Genomic DNA, 12500 nt, shown 5'->3' with positions numbered 1-12500 from the left:
CACAAAACATTTCTCAATTTCCTTCGAAAATGAACCAGGGGGCAGGGAAATAATTCACGGAACTGTTCACTTTCTGTTTTAACCCCTGTGGCCATGGGAGGGGAAGACCACATTTCCGCACAGGCAGGGTTTCTGCAAAACCCAAAACCTAATTTGCATCTGCAGTGCAGTTATAAAGTATGACGCGGGCTGGAGGGTTTCATGAAAGTTCAAAGATAACGGCTGTTTTAGGCGGAAGCTCTCGACAGCTAACTTGTTGTGGGGTAGGATTTTATGCCAAAAACATCCATCTCTGATTTTGGTCTGAAATTTTAACTGTGCCCTTGCAGGATTGGGCCACGGAGAAAAATGTTAATGTGCCACTGGAGTTAGCTGTGGTGAGTGCTTAGACGCAATATGTCAGTAATTTGATGTAACAATAACATTTTTCTTATTTTTACGCCATTTCGCTCACTAAAAATTGGCGCTTGGTGAGAATTGTTTCTATATTGTGGTGCTAAGAAAAAACAGAGTAATGAAACCAATCCACAAAAGCTATTACTTGACCAGGTATTTGCATAGAAGTGCTCATCATTGACCATTTAAATGAGCCTTTCTCTGTAATCATGCAACGTGTATACGTTTTCTATCAGAAACACTGGGCCAAAGAATCTGGGGAGGATTATGAATTGATGCCGATGCCCAATTTACACAATTTCCTATTTCAGTTGTGATTGGTTAAGCACCTGAAATTTTTTTGTAAAGTACTGGATTTTGTTTTCTTTATTTGAATAAACACTATGGCTCCTGAAAGTCAAACTCTGTTGATATTCCTTTCTGACAGGTATTTCGTTACTTTCTCTGCGTTTCTGTGAAGAATTTTTTTTATCACTGCTCTTCTGCATTTTGACAGTGTTTACGGTTTTACCCTCTTCCTCTGTAAGCTTATTTTCAGGTTTTTACCTAATCATTTTTATCAGTAGTTGTTAACATATACCATCCACTCAATTTCAATTTTAGCATTGCGTCTCGGTGTTCTGTTCTTTCATGTATTATTTTTTCTCGACTAATGTCCCTTTTTATTGTATTTTATATTCACTTCCTATCCCTTGTCTTTTGACCAGGTTCAATATTTATTTTTCCTGTTATCAAATAGCAATGATCACATTATGAGCTGTCATATTGAGGCTTTCAAATTTATCAATGAGGCTTTGCATTTTTCAAATTCCTAAATGCTCTCCAACAGAAAAGTATAAATCATTAAGTATAAATCCATGTATATTTTGATGATCAATAGACTTTTTTCACATCGTCTTTGAATAATATTCTTTTTCGCTATTTGGCGGATTTTCTCACTTTTTCTCACTCTCATTGAGTTAAGGTGAGTATTTTTTTTTCTTCTCAGATGTAGCAGCCTCATAACATCTGTTATGCTAATTCTTCCAGCATCTATTTTGTACACGTTCGTTTTAAAATATACTTGGAAATAGTTGATCTGTAAGGTTTGGAATTCCCTTGTATTTGCAAATTTTTTTGACATTCAAAATGTTTTTCCTTTAGAGAGCAGTTCGTTCATATTTTTACTGTTTTTTTTACCTTAGCGTTAAGCCTCCACTCGTCTCCTTTATGCATGTTTTATTGAGGCCATATATATATATATATATATATATATATATATATATATATATCATATATATATATATATATATATATTATATATATATATATATATATATTATTATTAATAATTATATTATTTTTATCATATAATCTAATTATATATTATATTATATATATATATTATTATATATATATTGAGTATATATTAGTATATAGTATAGCGAAGTTGAGGGTGGGTTCTATCAATCCAGTAAACAGCAATTTGGTGTGAAGGGGAAGGACAATTCTTCATTCCTTTCAAAGTACTTTATTTAGCTGCTGACGTTTCAAGACGTTTAGTCCCATTTTCAAGGCTATATAATAAAACAAACAGACATTAAAAAACAGACTCGGAAAAAAAATTAAAAGAGTAAAAAGTTTTTTTACATACAACATAAAATTAAAAGTACAGTAAAAGGATGAGAGGTTACCAAATGGTGCTGAGGGCACAGACCAAGTGACAGTTCGGGCCAGGTTCAGCTTCGACTTAAATTCAAGAGAGGTATAATAGATGTGTTGAGGTGGTCTGAGTATTTAGTTTAAGGACGAGCGATTCTAAAATTGCTAGTTGTTGGTCGTTAGGAGTCCAGCCTATGATTTTAAAATCCTTGTAATTGACATTGAATTTATATATTTTTGCATGTTCACTTATGCAAGAGAATTCTGGATTTGATAATTTAACACCCGTTCTATAACTCACGCCTCGATGAGAATACAATCTCCCTTTTAACCAACCTGCGGGTAGATCTGACATATTTCCCCAGGTTACATCTGGGACAATTAAATAGGTAAATGACTCCTGAGGTCATCAGAGGGTGAAGGGTCTCTTTGTATTTGAAATATGATCTTATGAACATCTGATTACGAGGTATTAGCTTTAGGTCAATTGCTGGTAAAAAGCTGTCTATTATTTGCCGTAATTCTCTAAAGAAATTTTTACTATGAATGAGCGGGATGCTTGCATGTAGTAGTAATTTAGGTACTGTGGGTATTTCACATTTTGGATGGAAAATACTATTCAGAAATTTGTAAAGATGTTTGTGAAACAATCTGGATGGAAAGCAGTTGTCAATAAAGTACTGTTTTGTAATGTCTGTTTCTTTTATTATATAGCTTTGAAAATGGGACTAAACGTCTTGAAACTTCAGCAGCTAAATAAAGTACTTTGAAAGGAATGAAGAATTGTCCTTCCCCTTCACACCAAATTGCTATCTATATACTACATACATATATATATATATATATATATATATATATATATACTATATATATATATATATATATATAATATATATATATATATATATATATATATATATATATACATATGTATATGTTAGTCTCTTCGCTTTTGCGAAAGACTGTTTGTTTCTCCTTACGACTGTCATTCGTAAGTATTTCTGGTTCCTTCCATCTCCTATGTGATATCTTAGTAGAGTGGTTCTTCTTAAACTAAAGGAGAGGATTCAAGCAGATAAGTTGAAAAAAGGTATAACAACTTTATTCTGTAACTCCATAATAAGAGAGACAGTTCGGTCGGGAGACCGATATGTTTGATCGCTGGTACAGAACTGACATTCTAAAGCATCACGTCGATAGCGAAACATTAGCTATCTCAGCGATTCATATAAAAACATACGTAGTCCGCCGGCTCGGAAGTTACAAGTTTCCGGCGTAGGTTAACAGGTCAACCGCTTCCCATGGAAGTTGTTGTGCAAAGTTATCAGTAATGCAAACCGATGACATATGTAAACAGATTTAAACCAGGCTACTGCAGACAGCGCATAGCGTAATCTAGATCTGCATTGGTCACGTAGGACCCTCCTAATGCCATGACCTCAGGTCATGGGTTTTTATTTACAGATTCTGTAATATTAAAATGTATTTATTACATTAGGCTCGGTCAGCTACCATTCAAGCCTTGAATAACAAAAGTTACTTTAAACATTGTTTCTTAGGAGCGTGCTCGTAACATATGTTTAGGTATAAACATAATAAGTGATTAAATGCATAAAAAGGTTCTGTTACATACCCTTTTTGACATATTCATAAACAAAGATAAATGCATGGACATTCTAGATCCATGTTTGATAATAATAATGATTAGGTACCCAAAAATAATAAAAAGGTAAAAATCAAAAGATTAACATGTATACATGATTAATATGATAATAGGTAACCTGATTAAGAATAGTGGTTACTGATAGATTATGGTAATAGGTAACCTGATTAAGAATAGTGGTTACTGATAGATTATGGTAATAGGTAACCTGATTAAGAATAGTGGTTACTGACAGATAATAACATGATCATGGATAATTGTTAAAGAGTACTTGTCACTCTTTGTAATAGGTAAACATAATGGTACAGATTAATTTATAGGGCTGGTATATTTTATTAGGTGCCCGAAAAATACCTTTAGGAGTATATTAATGTATAAGATTGGGCTATAATATTTTATTAGGTGCCCGGGAGATACTATAACTGTTCAAACGCAAAGGCGTGAGTCTTTCTTGTCCTACATTTTTGCCAGCATACAGACCGCTTTTCACACACAACACAATTCCAGACAATTTCCCTAGGCACAAAACGAAATGGCCAGTTTCAGGCGGCCCTAAACTCAAACGACTTGAGTTTAACGGGTACGTCATCTGGACGGGACAATACGTTTCCTTGGAGATTCTTCTGTGTACGCCTCAGCCTACGCCAAGCAAAGATGTTGACGGCGATAACCAATATGGCCGTCACGCTGAACACGGCCAGCAGAATGTAGTAACGAAGATTTTCTCCACCTGCATAAGTCGGTGACGCGTGGTTCATCTCAGCCAGTTGCGTCAAACGATGAGCCACCCGCGCATTGTATGGGAGAGGTAGTGATGGGATAATTGTAGACGCCCAAGTATAGTTCGCAAAATACGCCTTCTCACGTATTATCGTGTTGACCCCTCTGACGGTGTAGTTTGTAGATGTCCACGTACAACCATCAGCTGCTACAAAGATTGGGGAATGGGCAGTGGTCCCATCTGGGCATACGACGTGGAAACCGGCTTTGTCGTAACGGATTCAGGAACCATTATTCATTCTGTAATTGAATTTATTACTGTAAAAGGGATAAAGTTTCCCCAGACAACCTTCGCTTGTATGAGAGAGAGAGCCGTTTAGCACTATGCCTAACTCACATGAATCCGTTGATATAGGATAGAATTCAAAGAGTCAGCTGTACAAATTTTATTATTCATGGCTTCTGAACAGTGAGTGAGTTTATCTAAGTCTTTAATGACTGTAAATGATTTCCTATCAGAAGAAATCAGAACATGCCCCGTCAAATTGGATATTACTGGACTTCAGTTATTCGTCATGAAAGTAGGAAACGGTGCTATTTTGTATGATTGCCAAGCATCGGAAGAATCAAAAGGTATTGTAATCATAATCCTGTAATTTTCAACGCTGACTGATATTAGGCTATAATAGAACTCTACTTTATGGGCGTCTAATAAAGGAATATAACCTAGTTTCTCCCGTCCGTTTTCCAAAGTTAACGTCAGATCTTTAATAGGCATGAGGTGTGGAGATAACACACCCTTTGTCGCTAACGTAATAGCTTCTACATAATCTTTTGATTTCTCAATAAAATGTGATATTTTCACACGGATATGATCTATTTTCGAACTATAGTAAGCTAACGTAGCCAGCAAATGTTGAACTTCCATAACCTGATCGATATTATTTGAATGTTCGTTTACTATACTCATTATTTGATTGATTGAAGGTAACTGACTACGAAGTTCAGACAAAGCTAATTCGGTTTTGTGTTGCAAAAACTCAATTCTTTTATTTTGATTATTTATCTTAAGGCGATTTGAAATTCCTAAGCCTAGATTCGCAACAGATCCTAAGATGTTTAGTCCAGCCAGAATAAGCGGGTTGCGGCGTTCGAGATTATTGTGCCGCACAGACCACATCAGCAAGTCACGAGCAAGTTCCTCTGCCTCGGCGGTTTTATTTTGTATGTCATAAGACAACATTTCAGCGACGCTTAGGGTTTGAGCTATCGAAATCCCTGAGTTAGCATGAAAATTACGTTGGTGCATTTCCTTAAGCGAAATGGCAAACCTCATCAGGTCATTCTTTAAGTTAAGGACGTCATCTTCTGGCAAAAATATGGCCTGCATATCACTTCTATGACTATATTAACTTTGACACTATAAAAACGTCGTCTGTTCTCTCGATAATCGAGCCATGATTAAATTCTATTTCTTTCGTCCTAGCGCTCTTTCCATACAAACAAAGATGCCTGAAACACACAATATCACTCCCAACAATAACAGATTCATTTTTGAAAACCTGCAATGAGTAAAATATATGTAATAACTCGTGTAAAAGAATAGGTTTACATACAAATATGATTAATATATATATATATATATATATATATATATATATAATATATATATATATATATATATATATAAATTATTATACAAGTTTCATAAATACAACCATTTTTTCCCTCTCACTCCATCTACCTTTCTTTAGATTCTGATATGTGCCAATGGAACTATTCTCACCTCAGTGGGTTTGGATACATTTTGAACCCTAAATCTATTAGCCGTTAATATTTCTAAAATGTTAAACGGGCCTTCAAACTTAGGTGTCAGTTTATAATTTAAACCTTTACGTAAGTATACTTGTGTATTACCTGATCGCCCACGGCATATGTTCTAGTTGGCTTAGCTATTTTATCATGATTTTTTTTTTCATATTATTGTTGCTTCTTCTAGATTTCTTTACGAAGTATATTATATCGACTTATGCTTGCATCCATAACATCTTAGAGGATTTGATAAATTAGTTGTAGGCGTTAGTACATGGAAAGGTGTTCTAGCTGGGATACCGCCGTACAGTGCCTCGTGCGGTGTCATTTAATAGAACACATTTTTTTTTCTTTCTTTTTTTTTATACGAATGATTAAGTGTGCTTAGTACCGCAAGGTATGGCAATGTCCCAGTTGGGGTCTGCCCCCCCTAAGGTGACCCTTAAAATGTTTTAAAAACCTTACGATTTGCCCTTTCCATTAGCCCATTCGAACTCTGGGTGATAGATCATGGTATTGATTTTCTTTATGCAAAGGAATTCGCACAAGGAGTTAAGGAAATGATTATTGAACTCCCCGCCCGAGTCTGATATAATGGTGTGTGGAATTCCATGTTTACAAATGTAGGCACTCGTAAAACTTTCTAGCGCACTCGACTGCGGTTTTGGTTTTAAGCGCTATCAGTTCTGTATATCGAGTCAAAGCATCTATGATTAGTAGGAGGTGCTTATTTCCTCTGTCTGACTCGTAAAATCCTGTTAATAAATCTAAGTGTACTCTTTCAAAGGGTTGATTTGGCACGGGGTAAGCCCCTAGGCTGACAGGTGTCTTCGTGTGCCCTATGTATTCTTGACAAGTGCGACAATTTGCTATGTGCTTTTTTATATCTGTAAGCATCGTATGCCAATAAAATTAGGATTTGCTTTCTGTGACATTAGGGAATAACCCTGGGTGTCCATGCAGTGGATTTTCATGCAACCATTTTAAGAACAGTGGGTATGAGTGAGATAGGTACCACCACCTGGCTGTTATTCAACTGTGGTGTGTTGCGGGTTTTCCTTGTCACGGATCTACACAGGATATTATCTTTGATGATATAATTCTGCTGCTTATACTTTATGTATTCCTTTTCCTTCGGATTTCCGTTTAACGCAATGATGATTTTTTCTATTTGCGGATCTTTTCTTTGTTCTGTCTGTAATAGTTCAGCACTCAGCCAGATCTTCCTGTTCAGATATAGTTTTAACAATGGGCGTGGAGGTTGAGATATCTATTAATTCAGCTAATGGCTCGGTACAAGATGAAGAGGGGTTGCGTGATAATGCGTCAGCAATGATATTGCTTTCCCCAGGTAAATACCCGATCCTCGCGCCAAAGTCCTGGATGATCATGTGCCACCGAGTTCGCTTAGGGCTGTGACTAAAGCCTTTAAAGAAGTCGGTTAGGGGCTTTATGATCAGTGAGAACCTTGACGGGATAACCGTATATTATAATTTAAAATGCACGAGTGAATTAACAATAGCGAGCCCTTCCTTGTCTATTACTGCATATTTACTTTCGGAAGGTCTCAGTTTTACGTGTATAAAAAGCTATAGGGAAAAACTGTTTATCATATTGTTGAAGCAATACCCCACCTACTCCTAGGTCTGAGGCGTCTGTTGCTATGAAGAATTCCTTACCGAAGTCAGGAAATTTCAAGATAGGAGAACTACACAGTTCATCTTTCAATTTATTGAACGCCTGTTGATGAATTTCAGACCATATGATCTACGCCCTTTTTTATAAGATCGGTTAGGGGAGCGGCTATGATGGAGTAGTTCCTAATGAACCTCCTATATATCCGCTACACCCTAAAAAATTGCTGTATTCCTTGACGTTAGTAGGTATCGGAAAGTTACGGATAGCCGATACCTTATCATGGACTACTTTAAGACCTTCACAGAAACCGTGAAACCTAAATAGACTAGTTCTGTTTTAAAAAATTCACACTTACTTATCTTTACCCTTAAATTATGCTGCCTTAGTCTTTGTAGCACTAACTCTAATTTACGTAGATGTTCTTCTAATGTATTGGAAAAGATTACTAGGTCATCCATGTAGGCAATGTAGGATATCTCCTAACAAGTCTCCAAAATACAATGTTTATCATTCTAGTAAAAGTTATGGGAGCACAACATAAACCAAAAGGCATACGCAAAAATTCATAATGTCCCCTGGCTGTGCTGAAGGCAGTGTATGGGATACTCTCTTGTTCCAACGGAATCTGATGAAATCCTTTTTTAGTAGGTCCAAGCTGGCGTGAAATATTTGTTCTGACCTAGTAGAGATAGGGATATCATCAGTACATGGTACTTGGAATCGGTCAGGGATTGTTTCTTCATTTAAACGACGAAAATCGACGCATATCCGCAAGTTCGATCTTTTTTTCGGTACTACTATTAACGGAAAATTATAAGGGCTGTTTGATTTCCTAATGACTCCTTCTTTTAGCATTTTACCTACTTCCTCTGTTATCTCATTCTGAAAATTTCATAGGAAGTCGGTACAGAGGTACATATATACTTTTCTGTTTGTCCTTGAGCCTTATTTGATGCTCGATGACATCCGTTTTTCCTAAGGTTCCATCCGTAGTGGAAAAAACATCATGATATTCAGTTTAAAAGACTCAAAAATTCTGCTGAATTTCTTCTTCTTGAATGTCCTTATTGATTTTGTTCTTTATAGATTGCAAAAGGGATTCATCCGCAACTGACTGAGCGTGATTTATCTCAGCTACGGTAAGAATGCGATGTTTATAGACTTCCGCATCCAAGATATGTTGATTTTGTGGATTACTAAAGTGGTATTAAATGATTACAGACTTCGATGTGACATTGTTGTTGTGAGTCCGACTGTATAAATGGCTTTTGTGTGACGGATAATCCGTGTGTTTTCAGAGTTTCGGAAAGGATTAACGTTTCAGATCCTGGCAAGGTTTTTCTTTACACGCACTAATATGTTCGAAGTTACGTTCGGTCTCGAGAGTTTGCGTGCAAGCTGATATTACGGGCGAGCGAGAGTTCCGTTGGGTTGCATGTATTATTCTTGGTTCATGGAGACAGGTGATTGGTTCTTCAATGTAAGTGACTACTCTGTCTGTTTCTCTTTATTATCTAAAACTGATTTTAGGGTATTAGAAGACTTATAGAATTTTCCTTTGATATACACGCCGTGTTTTGCAGGTGCTAAGGTAATATTTGAGTGCCCATAGACGGGTATCCGATAATTACTGCGGGATACTATTAATGTTCTGTACAACGATAAAGGTATCGGAAAACGTGCGCTTACCGACCTTGTACTGAACATGAGTTACTCCTACCACATTTAATTCATTATTTCCTATGCCTGCGAGTCTTATTCCGGACTTCTCGATAGGGAAGTTTGAAAAGAGTAAATGATGAGTCCTTAAATCCATGATATTACGTGGACTACCAGAATCAAAGAACAAAAAGTGAATGACTTATGGTCCAAATTTACTGCATGTAAGGTTGGTCGTAACTCGTTTTGACTAATAATTGCATGAATTTGTTGCAAATCTACGGGAACCTGCACAGATTTTTTGGATTCGGCCGTGTGTTTCATAGGAAAATCAATTGCCTCACAATGATCTGATAAATTATTAAACTGATTATTTGATACAAAAGATGTTGATATTGTTGACCCAACATCACCCTCTCCCCCCTTGGAGCGAACTACGTGGTATTTGCTTTGTTTAGCACACTTGAAAATTCGCTTGACCTTGCAAGTTCTGGCTAGACGGCCCAGGAACAGAGGTACCTGAATCACGATTTTTGTGTTTGGGGCTGCTGTTGTGCGCATTGCCGTTTGCTTGTTTCTTTTATAGTACTGAGGACCTTTTTTTCTTTTTTATTTGCACTGGCAATGGTTGCGTGTTTGTAGGATTCTGCTGTTGATTCCTCGAGTAGCAACGATTATATGAATGAATGGAACTATTATGTATTGAACAAAAACGCGTCCGACAGTCTGAAATCATGTGACCTGGTCGTTTACAGTTATAACAAGCCATCCCTGCAACTTGATTATTATTATGTACCACGTTTACTTGTTGTGGCTTTTATCTATTTTTTGCAAAAACTTGAATGAGCGAAGGATCTAGGTCGGTACATTTAGACATGTGTTTTTTTATTTGTTTATACACATCTAATTCCGTACTGTTGGGCTGCAATTTTTTGTCAAAACACCGCACTAAAGCTTCAGGCAACATTGCAGTAATACTTGTAAGGTAAATTAAATGGATAAAATCTTTCAAGGCGATTCTGGCACTCGTAACCCACCCGGAGTTACTTAAACTAACTTGATATTCATTTAGCCGGTCGGCAATTAGCGCCGCCTGCTCGACAACATTAAGCTGAGTCATGGAGGCTTGGTTAAGGATATTTCTCAATGCCAATACTACATCTAAAGCCTCTTCACCCCCATACACGGCACGTATCTGATTTGAACTCCGTCCCATGTAGTCGCCTCTTGGAAAGAAACACCCTTAGATAAGCACTTGCGTCTCCTTTAGCAAAGTCTATGAAGCTTTTGGCCTCCTGTAATTGTATGCTGGGGTCTGTGATGCTTTTTGCATTTAAATGGGCGTCTACAGATGAGATCCATGCCTCAACATTTTGAGGCAGGAACCCATTGACCCGACCTTGAAAAGGGACAATTGCTGACCTCGCGCTCACGAGAGTCACCACATTGGGGTTGCCAGCCGGAGTAGTTGCCATGTTCACTTTTTTTACTTTTTTCTTATCACTTCTATTCCTTGCGTCCTATCAAATTATCTATAAGAGTACACTCGACCACTACGTAAACGCATATGCAATATATTGTATAAATGTGTTATAGTAATAGGAAAATCCCCCAAAAGATACAAAAATACAGATAATTTGATAAAAATATTATACAGAGAATTCCTGCAAGAAACGATTAGCAACAACGAGAAGAAAAAAAAAATAATCTGCGGGCGAGAACTCGTAGTTGAAGATTGATTCTGTAATGAAGGAAGATTAAGATGGCGAACAACTCACCCCCTGAATACTGGACGATCAACTCCTGATGAACAACACTTCACTGAGGAAAAAACCTGAATAGATAAAATGGTACTTAGCTCAGGATTATATGCTGAAGGATTGTTGACATGGGATGACGTCACAGTTCCTGTCGTCTTCGCGTCGGAAGTCGTGATGACGTCACGGTCTTCTCTCAGGCTCACGATGCATGAAGAAGTCCAAGATTGATGACGTCACAGCCTCCTTCCTCGCATTACTTCCTCTTGCCCTACTCTTTGCGTCCTTGCTAGTGATCGCACGTTGTTTCCTTTGTGTTTCCTTTATGTGTTTTCTTCTTTCTGTTGATGTTCGATGCTGCTCTCGTCCGGTGTTGATTCTCGAAGATAACTGACAACAGTCACTCAAACGTCGATGTTGATGCTTGTATTCTTCTCGATGAAGGACATATCTTCGTCTTCATAAAATGTTGCGTTGATTGAAGATCCCGTTTCCTCTGTTTAGTATTGATTTTGTAGGTGGAAGTTGGTTATTGTAGTTCTTCGGTCGGCTGATATGGGTCTTGTTAATCTTATTCTTCGCCTAAAGCTGCCACCAATATTAGTCTCTTCGCTTTTGCGAAAGACTGTTTGTTTCTCCTTACGACTGTCATTCGTAAGTATTTCTGGTTCCTTCCATCTCCTATGTGATATCTTAGTAGAGTGGTTCTTCTTAAACTAAAGGAGAGGATTCAAAAAGATAAGTTGAAAAAAGGTATAACAACTTTATTCTGTAACTCCATAATAAGAGAGACAGTTCGGTCGGGAGACCGATATGTTTGATCGCTGGTACAGAACTGATATTCTAAAGCATCACGTCGATAGCGAAACATTAGCTATCTCAGCGATTCATATAAAAACATACGTAGTCCGCCGGCTCAGAAGTTACAAGTTTCCGGCGTAGGTTAACAGGTCAACCGCTTCCCATGGAAGTTGTTGTGCAAAGTTATCAGTAATGCAAACCGATGACATATGTAAACAGATTTAAACCAGGCTACTGCAGACAGCGCATAGCGTAATCTAGATCTGCATTGGTCACGTAGGACCCTCCTAATGCCATGACCTCAGGTCATGGGTTTTTATTTACAGATTCTGTAATACAAAGGTATGTATATATATATATATATATATATATATATATATATATATATATATATATATATATATATATATATA

The sequence above is a fragment of the Macrobrachium nipponense genome, chromosome 5 (genome assembly GCF_015104395.2).
Source record: "Macrobrachium nipponense isolate FS-2020 chromosome 5, ASM1510439v2, whole genome shotgun sequence".
In the NCBI taxonomy this organism is placed as follows: domain Eukaryota; kingdom Metazoa; phylum Arthropoda; class Malacostraca; order Decapoda; family Palaemonidae; genus Macrobrachium; species Macrobrachium nipponense.
The sequence above is the reverse complement of the archived record's forward strand: the minus strand, read 5'-3'. Positions refer to the sequence as shown.